This window comes from Taudactylus pleione, unplaced genomic scaffold (genome assembly GCF_031769625.1).
Source record: "Taudactylus pleione unplaced genomic scaffold, aTauple2 ptg000820l, whole genome shotgun sequence".
Taxonomy (NCBI): domain Eukaryota; kingdom Metazoa; phylum Chordata; class Amphibia; order Anura; family Myobatrachidae; genus Taudactylus; species Taudactylus pleione.
In genome coordinates this window covers 1,450,071-1,464,901 of record NW_028285222.1, presented here as the reverse complement: position 1 = coordinate 1,464,901, position 14,831 = coordinate 1,450,071, and the positions used below count along the sequence as shown (strand labels likewise).

At 41.4% G+C, this 14,831-nt stretch overlaps 2 protein-coding genes across 4 annotated transcripts in view; one reads left to right on the top strand and one right to left on the bottom strand.

Moving 5' to 3' along the window:
- The window catches only part of SERGEF (secretion regulating guanine nucleotide exchange factor), a 160,191-nt gene that overhangs the window by 20,733 nt on the left and 124,627 nt on the right, over positions 1 to 14,831 (bottom strand). The window lies entirely within an intron of this gene.
- KCNC1 (potassium voltage-gated channel subfamily C member 1) overlaps positions 1 to 14,831 on the top strand; it is a 186,524-nt gene that overhangs the window by 154,531 nt on the left and 17,162 nt on the right. The window lies entirely within an intron of this gene.

Sequence of the window (14,831 nt, the reverse complement as noted above, 5' to 3'; positions counted from 1 at the left end):
TACAGAGTGTACCATTATATCCCATGGGTAGTGGTCATTTATAGAATTATCTCAGTTCTATGAGATGTCTTCTACACTTCACAATGGGCTCTGATCCTGATCACTTTACCCATTCTCTACCTCTACCCATGAAATATTAGTGGTATTAATATGCCGGGGTATAAATTAAGATGATAATCACCATTTGATACAGTAACCAATACAATGTTAATATAATTTCAGGAATGTATATTTATTCTAGAATGCACATGCTTATTCATATGTAAGTGTATGCAAATGTATGTCTGTGCATGTACATGTGCGTGTATGTATATGTGTGTGTGTGTGTGTGTACATACACATACATATTTATATATATATGTGTATGTATAAAAAATTGTACATAAACAGAACATTTAAGTAAGTACTTATGAGGTATCTCACCAGCAAATTAATTTGCCCTAACAATTTGTGAATGTACAGTAAATCATTACAATATTTTAATCAGAATTCGTTTTCGAGGTTTAGGGCATCATCAAGTTTTTGTTAGCAAATTGCAATCATTGATTGAATTTCTCCTATTTGTTTCTATGTCATGCATGGTACCCCATAATGTGAGAAAAACAAAGCAAGCCAGACAGTTCTTGGCGATGTTGCTTATTGACCACTGGGTCAGGGCTTTAAATAGAGAATTAATTAAAATTATATTATTTAGGTTCAATATTTCACACAGTATTTCTTTCCTGACTGAGCGAGTCTGCGGCAAAACTACGATTGGGTTGTGCCCACATATATTTTATAGAGTTGTTTGGTGAATTTTTGTTTTTTATTATATTACAAGTATATTATTTAATGTCAGCTCATGGTGTTTTTACATAATTACTTGTTTTTTTTTCATATCTATATATTCCATACCTGCCACCCAGCCAGGTGGGAGATGTGCAGTTTGTGGCATTGTAAAGTGGGGTGGGGCCATGATGATACGAATGAATGAATGAATGAGAGTTGCGCGGCAAAGTCCCCAGAAGTGGGTTTCATGCAGGACGCTGGTCTACTCTCTTAGAAGGCTGTGAGAGCCCCCGAAATTCGGGAAGTCCTCCAGGCATTCTGGGAGAGTAGGTAAGTATGCAATATACTCATGCACTTTAGGAAGTATAACCACTGTCTGCAGTATTGGTTCACCTACAGGAACAAACGCAGGATTTTCAGGAGGGGGGGGGGTATATATACAGTATATATAACTAAATAAGGGGGAGGAGCCACCATTGCCGAGAATGGCAACAATGGTCTTGGGGGCTGTAAGCGCATCGGTGTACATATCTGAAGCATCCTAAGGTTGCTCCAGGCTGCACTGAAGAAGCAGAAGATTCCGGCTGCAGGGTGCCGTTCCATGTTCCAGACACTCTGCTAGCCAGATGCAGGGACCGTGGGTAGTTACGGCCATGTATGTATGTATATATATATATATATATATATATATACACTCACGCTTACCTTTAGAGGAAGGATGCAATGCAGCAACTCTTAGGGGAGGGTCCAGGTAAACTACCCCCTCGTGGCATAATGCTGCAAATGTATGGGAGGGAATCATGGCAGTATCCTGCGAGGGTGCAGGGCTCTGATTGTGGCCAGTCAGGGGGGATTTCTAGCTACTCAGAATCCCCCCCCCTCCCTCATGCGCCACTGACCTAAAAAGGGATAGGACAGGTAGAGTAAATTTAAAAGTATTATTTATCTTGATATTGAATAAGAGCACAAAACAGTCATATTTTTATGAACAAATTGTACAAAACTAGTTATTCACCATCTGTAACTTTTGGAACACAAATAAGAATATTAACTGATTCCCAGAATACAATCACTTGTATATAATTTTACGGACTGTTTTAAGAGAACAAATGCTGATGACAAATTTTACTGACACATTTTTATTTTATAGTGAAGTTGCAATAATCACAGTCCTTTATGTAGAATATGTTTTTCTGATATCAATATTTTTTAAACTGATGGGGAGAAAATGTGAATTACATTGTACTGTCAGTAAGGTTGGTGATGGTTGGCACAAATGCCCAATATTATCACCCAAATAGTTTTTTTATGTAAGAGTAGGGCAGCTTCTAGTATTAGGCTTTTCGCACTGGAAACAAAAATAAACTTACACCACTAAAAAATGGTTGAAGACTGGTGGTAGCCAATAGATACTGAAAATTATTTTAAGCTTATAATGGGTGGAACAACTGCTCCTATATTAACAAAATATTTATACATCTGTGTAGATACTATTTCTTGGGCACTTTTGTACACCACTTAATTTACTGTGCTTGATATGTTCTGCATCTCTTTAATTACCTATGATTGCTCTAGGCCCAGTGTTGTGCTTTAAATATTAATGAGTTGTTAAATATTGGGGCATATTATTCTGCAGGGATATGTAATATACTGTCATAGATCTATTGAATGGCAGCTAGCATGCTGCTTTGGAAATAGGACAGTTCTCCTAGTGGTGAAGTTATAGAAATGGCAGCATACTGGCATTGAATTACCAATAACATACAAATAATAATAATTAATAATAATAATAATAATCATTATTATTTATATAGTACTTTGCATTTTGTTTCTCAAAAACCCACAAAAATAAAATAAAACACAAAATAAACTTAAATTGAGTATTAATAGTTTAATAGCCTACAGAAGAGAGCAAAGCATTTAGGTTGTATTTTTATTTTTTATAGAAACTAAAGGGGCATTAATGAAATGCGTGAGTAAACAGGTAAGTCTTGAGTCTGTTTTAGAAGGTTTCTAGAGTGGAGGCCTCTTGACTGTGTAAGGCAGCGAGTTCCAGAGTGTCTAAAAAGCTTGACACTTAAATTCATTAGGGGAGATTCTTGGAACTGCTAATAGTCCATTATCTGCAGATTGAATTGAAGTAAGCGAGTGAGGAGTGCAAGAAATTAGATGCTGCTTCCGTTACCTTGGACCCTGGTTATGTAGGGCTTAATCTAATTTTTAAATAGATTTACCATCTTACAGGCAGCCAGTGAAGGAAGTAGAGAATGGTTGTTATGTGGCAGGAACAAGGCTGGTTAGCTAACAGCCTGGATGCTGTACTTTATATCTGCTGCAAGCGGTTCAGTTCTTTTACTGGGAGACCCAGTTACACTTCATTGCAGTAGGAGTCCAAGTGTGATGATACGAATGCATGTATGACTTAAGGCAGATGAAAAAAAAAAAGGAATTAATTGTGGCTGACACCTGATATTTAAGCATCAAGCCACAACCCAAGATAACACCAAGATTCCACAAATGTTCAGTGTATTGCTACTCTGAACTACTCAACCAGAATACCAGTTGGTTGGCTACGCTGTAGTCTTGTCCTTTAATGGCAAGCTCATATAATAAGAACCTCTATTTTATCAGTATTTAGTCGCAGCCAACTGGTGCTCATCCACCATTTAAGATAAATATTGGGTCTCAGTACTTGGATCAAAGGACAGGTACAGTTGAATACATTACCGATGTTTAATTCAACAAGAAGAGTTCTGCATTGTTTGTAAAATACAGTATCATGTCTTGAAAAGTATTAAGCCTACATAATTTTTTTTTTTTATAAAGCCTGTGATTTTTATTTTTTTAGAATAAAATTGTTTGATGTGGATCATCTTTCTGTTGAAAGACAGAGTTCCCACTAAGGGGCATATTCAATTAGAGGCGAAAAGTCGGAAGCTTTTTGCCTATTACACTTTCCGCAGCATTTGCCCGTTTGAGACGCGAATTTGCGGCATGCGCGTACCGCGATTCGCCCTATTCAATTGTAGAACAGGCAAAAATGCAAATAGGCGAATGCATAACAGGCAGAAAGTACTGAATACATTGGGGGAATCAGTCAAAATAAGACGCACTGACACTGGAAATCATTACAGATGTGTACTATTAGCCCTAATAAATGTACTTCGTGTCCTTAAGTTGTGTTAAATGCTTTCTAAATGCATATTTGTAATAGTGTTGAAGAATGATAGAACGCAGTATTTTTTGGTGAAAATAAGTAGTCCAGTCAAATTTGGGGCACTTGAAAATGGGTGCTAGCATATTTTTGTGTCTCTAAAGTGCACTTTTAAAAAATGAGAAAAATCCACCTGCTGCATGCACCTGCAATCCTAAAAACACCTGCCCCATCCGTATAGCCCCCCAAGAAACCTATGTCGCTACCTTTTATCCTTGTCTCCCCACTTTCTACTTTTTTGCCCTAAAAATGACATGTCTTGTTTTGGGGTGTGCCAAGGTAATTTTTTTATTTATTTTTTGGCTGATTTGTCCTTTTGGGGGAGGGGGGCTGTCCAAAGGGTTCTAAATCAATACCCCACATTTGCACCCCAAAATAGAGGTTTTGCACTTTTTTTCACCTGCCATTCATTGGCGAATTGGTCCCAGAATTGAATTTGGAGATAAGACGCAAACAGGCGAAAAGCGGCAATAGGCGGAAATTTTTCTGCAATTCCGGCTTTTCGCCTCTAATTGAATACGGCCCTAAGTGGCAGAAGGTAGCAGATTCTTATTTAAGATTTGTCTTTAATGCGTACCATTCACCTAAACAGCAATCTTGAGGTTGTCAATCTCTGCCGCTAAAAAGCAGCTCTAGAATATTATGCCAAAGAGTTCCACATATTACTCTGCCTCATAAGGTCGCGAGACTTTCAACCACATCTTGGCAGTACTGTCTACATGGCTGTGCAAGTCATGGCTTCTTCCTTGCAACATTCCTATAAAGCCCCTTGTTGAGAAATGCCTAGGAACCATGTCCATTATCCTCCACTGCAACCATATTCGGGAATAGTTGGTATAGAGTGGGCTGGTAGCACATTAATGAATACATTGCAAGAAGTTGACAGATATTATAATAGCGAATATATTAATGTTCAAAATGAGAAGAGAAATGTAATGTGATATTGTAGATAACAGGTTCTCAAACTCAGTCCTCAGGACCCCAAACAGTGCATGTTTTCCAGATCTCACAGAATCACAAGTGAAATAATTAGCTCCACCTGTGGATTTTTTTTAAAATGTGTCAGTGAGTAATGAATACACTTGTGCACCTGCTGGTTGACCTGGAAAACGTGACCTGTGTGGGGTCCTGAGGACCGAGTTTGAGAACCGTTGATGTAGATGATCACAATGTGTTATTGGAAAGCTGTAAGCAAAGCATAGGTAGCAATGTTCTTCTCTTTGGGTGCCAAAACAAGATAGAGAATGCCACCACCATTGCAACATATAGAAATATTTACAAAAATAATAGATGGGTAATAAAATGGATTGTGGCCTAGCTTTATTTTCCTTTTTTGAAACTAGTTTGCTCAGGTTAAGTTAATTACTTCTAGTCCAGAGACTATAGTACAAAATCGAAAGCATTTTTGTTTGTTATTCAACTGTGAGCAGGTTTAATTGTGTCAGGGCTCGCTCACCAGAGGTCCAGGCTTTGTTGGGTAAGCAGGCTACACTTGGGTTTATCACACTAAAAAGGTCTTCTCTGTAGAGGAAGGAAGGGGAGCAGAAGGGGAGGTGCAGCACGGCATGAGAAGGTTGGACCCCGTGGTGCCAATCAAAACATCCCTAAGTGCCACCCTGAGGATTATCAAGAAGTTCTTATAACAGAGGCCCTGATTCAGAGCCGGATGCTCTGACAGAGCGCTCACTCTGAATCAGGGCTGGGCTATTTTTTTTTTGAACGGTCACTTGGCCGCTCGCATAGCTGTGGGTGACCACCCACAGCTATAGCGAGCGGCCAGGAAGATGGTCGCGATGGTCAAGACCATCGCGACCATCGGGCTTGTGACGAGACCCTTGTGGTAGGGTCTCATTGCTGCAAGCCCCAGAGAGATTTCGGCTCAAACAGAGTTTAGTGTACAGATGTTTTACTCTTGTATTCCCTTATTGACCACCTTACGTGATCTTTTGTGTGCTCTCCGTCATGGCCATTAACCCTACAGTGAACTCGATTATTTGTTCAGAAGATGTGTACTGGTGGTCTGTTTAGTGTTGGATGTCTTCTCCATACCTAAGTCCAGTGAGGCCATTGCATCATCCCTGAGGTCTTCAACAAAAGTCACACTGATGCAGACAGTCACCTTGTTTTGGGTCTAGCATTCTAGATCTACAGTGTCTTCAGGAATATAAAGAGAAATGTGTTGTACCCAAAACTCTGGGCCTGATTCAGAGCCGGATGCTATTTGCGCTCGCTCGTTCAGAAAAAGGGGCCGGCTATTTAAATTGAGCGCTCGCTCTTTGCAGTCTGTTGACGCCTCTATGTCTGAGTGAGCGAACGAAACATGCGCTTGCTATTTTGTAAAGACGCCCCCTGGCCGCTCGCATCCTACGTCATCTCCGCTATTTATTTGATTAATCGAGTACATCGAAAGGCGTCTGAACTGCTCGCAGTGCTTGTGGTAGGATTTTCCTACCGCAATCATGCGAACAGTTCAGGCTAAGAAACAACCAAGTGACGTGGTCGATGACGCTGCTTTGTTAATTATGCAAACCCTTAAAACGCCCGTTTTGACCGTTTGGCACGCCTGCGTTCGGATCTCCACTCCCTGTTTTGAAGCACCTTCCCCTGTTACCACCCACAAACGCCTCATCCTGTCACTCAAATTAGCAGGTACTCGCTATTTTGCGAGCGCTCGATTTCCGATCGCACTGACTGGTTGGCGCATGCACATTACGACCCATACGCATGCGCAGATGTGCAAACATCACTCGGAGCGAACGAGTGGCCGCTTACGAGCGGCTCTGAATCAGGCCCTCTGTGTTTTATGCAAGGTTTCTCAATATGAAAAAGTTCATATGGAGTTTTCCTCACTGTTTTGGAGAATAATTAGTTGTGGAACTGTTGTAAGTAGCTGTCATTGTTGCTTCAAATCATTCGGAGCCAGTTAGCATGAGTCTGATCACTACAGCCAGGGTTCTGTTCAGCTATCCAGTTTTGCCCTGGTGTATATGGAATGGTCTTCAATGTTTTATGCCAAGTTATTTTAAAATCTCTAGTTCATGTTCCTCCTTCTCACTTTGAAATGTGGATTTTTCCTGAAACTTGTCATTGTTTAATTTTTGTCCAATACTTCATATTGTTCTTCAATAAATAAGTGTGTATCAGTAAAAGCTAGAATGCATCTGTTAAAAAGAACAATATGTAATGGACCGCGCTAGTGTGATCAACAATGAATTTACAGGTTTACTCTGTGCTAGATTGACTAATAATTAAGCAAGCTTCTCTAAAGGCGCATATCCAGTACCCGATTCGCTCCATGAGCGATATTGTGTAGTGTGTCTCCGGCAGTGGTGTGCTCAATCTCCTTAACGGCATTGAGCACCCAGACTCACTGAACGATATATCATTCAATGACGTCACCCCCCCTCATCCCCGAACTTGCAGAACCTGACAATATCGTCAGGATGCCCTGCAAGTACAGGCGATGAGCGACGTCGGCGGCGACCAGCGGGAGCACACATCGTTTGTCGTTGACAGCATATACACTGGATGATATAATGAACGATATTGTTATTGTTCAATTGTTCATTATATCGTCTAGTGGATACGTGGCATAAACTTACTAGGAGAGTTTATTTAAACACAAACATATTACACTACACAGATAAAAATAATTCTTATCAAAATTGTAATACATATGATACATAAAAGACACTAATATTGTAACATTGTATCCAGTTGTTTGCCACACTTGGACTCCATATCAGAACTGAGGGTAAAATGCTGTATAAAGTATGATCTCCACTGTATGTCCAATTCGTGGGTGTCTTACGATTGTAATAGTACTACTCAGCATGTGAGACACACTCTGCTGCACTCCTGGGTTGAGTGGGAGGCAATATCTTGTAGGTTAAACTTAGCGGTATTTGTAATCCAAAGCGTTGGTAGTTAGGGCATCCTTGCTATATGGTTATTATTAGAGCAATATACACTTACAGTGCTGGCAGTGGTCTGGTGTTATAGGTCTTCGGTGACCGGCGGGGATCACAGCGTCCTGTGATTCCGCCCCGGTTCACTGCAGTGACTGTCAATGCTCAGCCTTTCGGCTCGTCCTCGCTAAGCCACCGCTCATTCGAGAATTACACAGCTGAATGTAGCGCCCTGTTAGATTGGATGCAAGCTGCTCCCACAGCGCGTCTCGGATGCAGTGAGTTCACCTACAAGCGGCATAGATCGGATATTAACCCTTAGAATGCATCTGTTACCTTTCGGTGTGGGTAAATTCTTAAGACCACAAATATCACTGTGTATGAGGTTGAGTGGTCTTGATTCTCTGCTCTTATTTTAGGATTATTACTTTGTGGCTTTAGCTTTTATGCAGCAGTCACATATTTGCCAGACAAGCAGACAGTATAAGATCTTTTGCCAGATCCTACTTTTGCAGTATGTCCCCCGAGTGACTGTCTGCCCAGACATCCGTGCCACATATGAATCCAATTATGTACCTGTGTGCGCTTACTCTCACCTTTTCATTTGAAGTGTTGAGACGATACAGGTGTTCATTCACTTTGATTCTCCCTATCACCTTTCTATCATTCAGGATAATACACTGCTCTTGAAACTTTATGAATTCTGGTGGTGACACCTTTAGCGACCACGTGCCTTTCAGACAAGGACACACCTTCCAGTCTAGAAACATACAATGCATCTTTTACTGCTACTGAGATAGTTCCTATTTGTATTGGAGCACATGAATAGACTGTGCCCATTTTCTTCAGCAATGCTACTACCATCCGCAAGATAAAGCAGAATATCTCTTTCTGGTGCAGTTCTAGTTCTGTGCAGAAGTGTCTGTCACTCGTCATGTGACTTGCTGTTCTTTAATCTCTTCAATCTCTGTTTCCTTATTGTGTGACTTTATATCTGCAGCTTTGAGGGCCATTCCGTTGTCACTTTCCATGATGTCATGGCTAAGTCCTTCTTATGCTGCTGTTCATGGCCTGTTTTCTCAATGTTTTGCTTTGATTCCGCTTCACGTCTTGTTTCCAGGCCACTGTATACATTGGGTAGACTACAAAGAATAATGGCTGCCACTTGGTTACAGTCCCTAGAAATCTATTTATATGATTCTGTATGTCTTTCCTTTGCCATGTCTCATTTGATGAAGTTTTATGTTAAACGATCTTTCATTCAGCATCTGTAATGCACCCGGTATGATATTAGTAGACACAGACTGTGGGCAAAATTTACTAAGCGGCGGCTTCTAAAGCCCGGCGGTTTGGTGGCGGTTTTGCTATCTGCAGATTTACTAAGGCCAAAACCGCTGCAAAACCTCCGTCAAAACAGATTTTAGAATGGATTAGGGCTATCATTTAGAAACCACTGCAAAACCGCCATCAAACCCCCGTGGGTTAAAACAGAATAGAACCCGACGTGAAACCGCCGGGGTTTAGAACCCGCCGCTTAGTAAATTTTGCCCTATGAGTTGTAGACACAGACTATGGGGCAAATGTAATAGCCTGTGCGAAGAAGGCATTGTTGAGTTACCGGTAAGTCCGCCAAATGTGTTCACATTTTACAATCATTTAAAAGGCAAAACCAAGTTGGGCAGACTCGCCTGGAACGCACTAATGCCTGCATTGCACAGTCTATTACATTTACACCTGTGATTTTTTATGGAAACTCCATCCAAAGTAGGAAAAAATAATATGTACAGATATTAGAAGTAATCAAAATAGCAAAATCTCACTCCAGTACAATCACCAATTCAGCAGGTATGACAATGTATATTAAGATTAAAGTAGAAGACACTTTTTTTTGCTTGGGCTGGACTTTACTCAAATGGCTATGGCATTCTCAAGGACCTTGACAATCCTGCTGCAGTTTGAGTATAGCCTTAATTGTCAGCCTGAACATTCCAGAGAGGGGGAACAGAGGGAGAGGGAGTTGAAATACCGGCTGTCGAGATGCCGGCACTCAGAATGCCGACGCTGGAATCCCGACACCAGTCAGAATTCCAGCTCTGGCATCCCAACGGGAAGTAATGGGGTTAGGGGGAGAGTTAGGCACTAGAATTTTAGGGTGCGGGGTGGGAGGGTTAGGTTTAGGGATGGGGTGGGGTTAGGATACTTACTGACAGGTGATGGTATCTAACCCTGACAGGATGCCAGCAATCAGGATTCTGACTGCCGGCATCCCGTAGCCAACTCAAAAAAGGTAGGAGAGCTTTAGTTATTTATTCTCTACTATCTTCACCCAAAAGTTATTTTTTTTTTTCGTCACCAGGTCTAGTTTTCCTCTGATACATTTTGTCTTTGGTGTAGACTGGGGATTATTCGTTAGGTTAGGTTAGGTTGTATGGTTTGGGTTAGTAGAATGTAGTGAAAAGATTCTGCATTTAATTGGATGTGTGAGGTGGAGCTTATATGTTTTCTGCACTGGAGTGAAAGTTTATCTGTAAACAGGATGTGCAAAGTGGACTGATAGTATATAAGTGAATAGGGTGTGGCCTGGGGACTAACAGTATATAAGTAAATAGAGTGTGGAGCGTGGTCTGACAGTATATAAGTGATTAGGGTATGGAGCGTGGTCTGACAGTATATAAGTAAATAGAGTGTGGAGTGTGGTCTGACAGTATATAAGTGATTAGGGTATGGAGCGTGGCCTTACAGTATATAAGTGATTAGGGTATGGAGTGTGGTCTGACAGTATATAAGTAAATAGAGTGTGGAGCGTGGTCTGACAGTATATAAGTAAATAGAGTGTGGAGTGTGGTCTGACAGTATATAAGTGATTAGGGTATGGAGTGTGGTCTGACAGTATATAAGTGATTAGGGTATGGAGCGTGGTCTGACAGTATATAAGTAAATAGAGTGTGGAGCGTGGTCTGACAGTATATAAGTGATTAGGGTATGGAGCGTGGTCTGACAGTATATAAGTAAATAGAGTGTGGAGCGTGGTCTGACAGTATATAAGTAAATAGAGTGTGGAGCGTGGTCTGACAGTATATAAGTAAATAGAGTGTGGAGTGTGGTCTGACAGTATATAAGTGATTAGGGTATGGAGCGTGGTCTGACAGTATATAAGTAAATAGAGTGTGGAGTGTGGTCTGACAGTATATAAGTGATTAGGGTATGGAGTGTGGTCTGACACTATATAAGTGATTAGGGTATGGAGTGTGGTCTGACAGTATATAAGTGATTAGGGTATGGAGCGTGGTCTGACAGTATATAAGTGATTAGGGTATGGAGCGTGGTCTGACAGTATATAAGTAAATAGAGTGTGGACTGACAGTATATAAGTAAATAGAGTGTGGAGTGTGGTCTGACAGTATATAAGTAAATAGAGTGTGGAGTGTGGTCTGACAGTATATAAGTAAATAGAGTGTGGACTGACAGTATATAAGTAAATAGAGTGTGGAGTGTGGTCTGACAGTATATAAGTATATATATATGACCCCATTTATCATCCTACGAGGTCTATAAATATCACTCATTAACAAGAAGTGAGGCAGTAACTGGTAGGACGCCACCTCGCTGTTAGAGACCTCCTCCTATTCACTTTACTTGAGCCAGCAATATTTTTTCAATGCCTGATTTCACTGCTGCATCCTCCCCTCCCGTAGCCTAACCCTGACCCACAACTCCCACAGCCTAATCCTAACCCTCCCACAGCCTAATCCTAACCCTCCAGCAGCCTAGTCCTAACCCTCCCGTAGCCTAATCCTAACCCTCCCGCAGCCTAGTCCTAACCCTCCCGTAGCGTTACCCTGACCCACAACTCCCACAGCCTAATCCTAACCCTCCCGTAGCCTAACCCTAACTATCCCCTCCTGCAGACGAACCCTAACCCTCCCATCCTGCAGCCTAACCCTAATCCTCTCCCTAGTGTCTAACCCTAATCATCCTCCTAACCCTAAGCCTCCCCCCAACCCTAATACTTACCTCTGCAATTCTGAATTCTGACAGTCGGCATCCTGACTGTCGGGAAGCTAGCTACATCCCGTTTAGTTTTCTTGCCGTAAGAGGAGGAGAGATGAAAGCTTGCAGAGATCTGCATAGAAAGGCGTGCACAGTACGCGCAGCCTACATAGCAAGAAGGGTAACAAAACGGAGAGGAGTAAAACATCCTATTCCCCCACCGATGTTCCCAGCATATATTCTGGTACAGTAATTGCTCTTGGCTACCTCCACACAAATCAATGGCTTAAACGTTAGTACTTTCCTCTCTGTTCATTGGGTAAAACTGAAAAGACAGAAGGAACTAGTTACAAGGGGATGTAGTTGTCAGAATACCGACTGCTGAAGTTGGAAAAGGATTCATGATGGGTGTCGAAATACCGACGCCTATCATAACCCTGATGCCGGAATCCAGGAGGACGCGTGGCCGAACGAGGTAAGTACGGGCAGCGCATCCTCTTAGCCGCAGGGGGGAGGGTTAGGTTTAGGGCAGTTAGTGGGGTTAGTGTTAGGTTTTGGGGAGGAGGTTAGTATTAGGCACCCCTAGGGAGAGGGTAGGGTTAGGCACCCCCCCGGGAGGGTTAGGTTTAGGGAGCGGTAAGTGGGGGTTAGGCACCCCCTGGGAGGGTTAGGTTTAAGGAGCGGTAAGTGGGGGTTAGGGTTAGGCACCCCCCTGGGAGGGTTAGGTTTAGGGAGCAATAAGTGGGGGTTAGGGTTAGGCACACCCTGGGAGGGTTAGGTTTAGGGAGCAGTGAGGGGGGGTTATGGTTAGGCACCCCCCTGGGAGGGTTAGGTTTAGGGAGCGGTAAAGAGGGGCTAGGGTTAGGCACTAGGGGGTGAGGTTAGTGTTAGGTACCACTAAGGGAGGGCTGGGGGGGGGGGGGGACAGGGGAGGTTAGCATATTTACCTGCCTCTGTCGGGATCTTCTTCTTTTCGGGCAGCCGCTGTCGGGATTTGAACCGGCGGCTAAACAGCCACCAGCATTTCAAACCCATTCCGTTACAAGAAGCTGCATGCATGCACAAGCCCATTCATTAGGTAGTCACAACTCCTGTTGCTGAATAAATAACACACACTTATTGAAGCCGATAACCAATGGCCATCTCATAAAATAGGGATCTCTGTCTGGCTGCCCTCCACTTAATACCCTACTGCAGGGTAATGCAGAGCCCGGCTGCTATATACTGCTGCATATACGTTATTTTGAGATATTGGGATCTCTGCACATAGGGAAGTACAGACGTTAAACAAAATGTACAGCCTGGCTCAGCTTGTATTTAGATTTAAGGTATATATTAATTAATGTGGGAACAAAAGACTCATCTTAAATATAAGTTTAGCCCTCATGGAATGAAATTGGTGTTAACCTTGAAAGAGTTTCCAATCAATATATTATGCAACTTAATTCGTCTTCTGCTAATGGTGGAGATATGCGCCTCCGACATAAGGATAGACTTCTGGTTAATAACATTTACATGAAAGCTCTTTGAGTCAGTGCTTAAACCACTGGGCTTTTACAGCATTATAGCAGCTTGTCCACCTATGACTATTTCAGCATTGCCTGTGAAGAAGTGATTACAGTTCTATCTTCCAGGCGAGTATAGAAAAGATAAGGCACATGAGAGTTTGAGCCTAATATGAAATGGAAATATAGCAACTAAGGACAGTTGTAGATAACAAGCCGAGGAGGAATTAGGTCACAAATCGCACTGACAGCACTTATCCAATAGCTCCCAACATAAATCTGTCCGTTCCCAAAAATGGCCAAATAGGGGTCTGCATCTCAAGGGCTGTCACACACAGAGAATTATTGGGAAGTATGGTATTAATGTACATATCTGTTAACTAACATTCTAAATAATGGTAAATACTAAACACTATTTGTAATTTATTTGAAAATCATGAAATATCATTATTCAATACATTTTACATTAGCATTCAGTACAATATAGTTTACATAAATTTTAACCAGCAGAATATTTTTTTAAATTAAACACAAATTATACATAGATCCATGTGTGTAACATGAGATTACCTGGCCCCATAGTAAATTTGGGGGAGATGGAGTGGCGAAATGCGTCTAACTGCATTTCCAAAGACAGAGCCAAGTTGGCTTCCATCGCCTCTAATCCGGCAGTGGAAATGAGGGAGAGGCGCAAAGTTTTACCTTCATATTTGCCTTAAAACACACACCCCACAAGTTGCTCCTATTTAGCTACATAAATTGGGTGGTTTATCGGGAATAACTCACAATATGCAACTAGAGGTCTTTGATGTATTGCATTTATTTCTATGCTGCATTTGAAATGGTATTCTATTATTGGTGGGATGTAATATTGTTTGAGAGTAGTGTTTTCAGCTCACTTTAAGATACTGTAGGTATAATCTTAAAATATATTTGACAGTTGAGTTCTGGTATTTTTTTTATAGATACATTTGACAGTTTTTTCTGGTATCTTTTTAGGAAGCCCAAAATTACCTTACATTACCTCATTTTAGATATACTAGGCTGCATAGTGAGCAGAAAGAATGAAATGTTTCATTTCAATATATTGTCCTTATAGAAGGGGGTTTATGAAAGCAATTATGTACAAAGAATATGAATGAATATATATATATATATATATATATATATATATATATCCTAAGGAATGTGGGATTGGATATAGTGTTTGTGTAAGTGTATAACTAAACACTCACCGATGATGCACAATGCATTAACAACATGTACATTGTACAGCACACTTAATTATTTGCTCTAAAGAGCTTATGTATAATATAATGGGTATTTGATAATTTCAATATAATCGCTATGTCACATTACCAGCTTTCTGTCTACGGATGTGTCACCAAATTCCGCGCCTTATTGCACCTAATGGCATGAGACTCCTACAGCAATTTAGATGCTCAG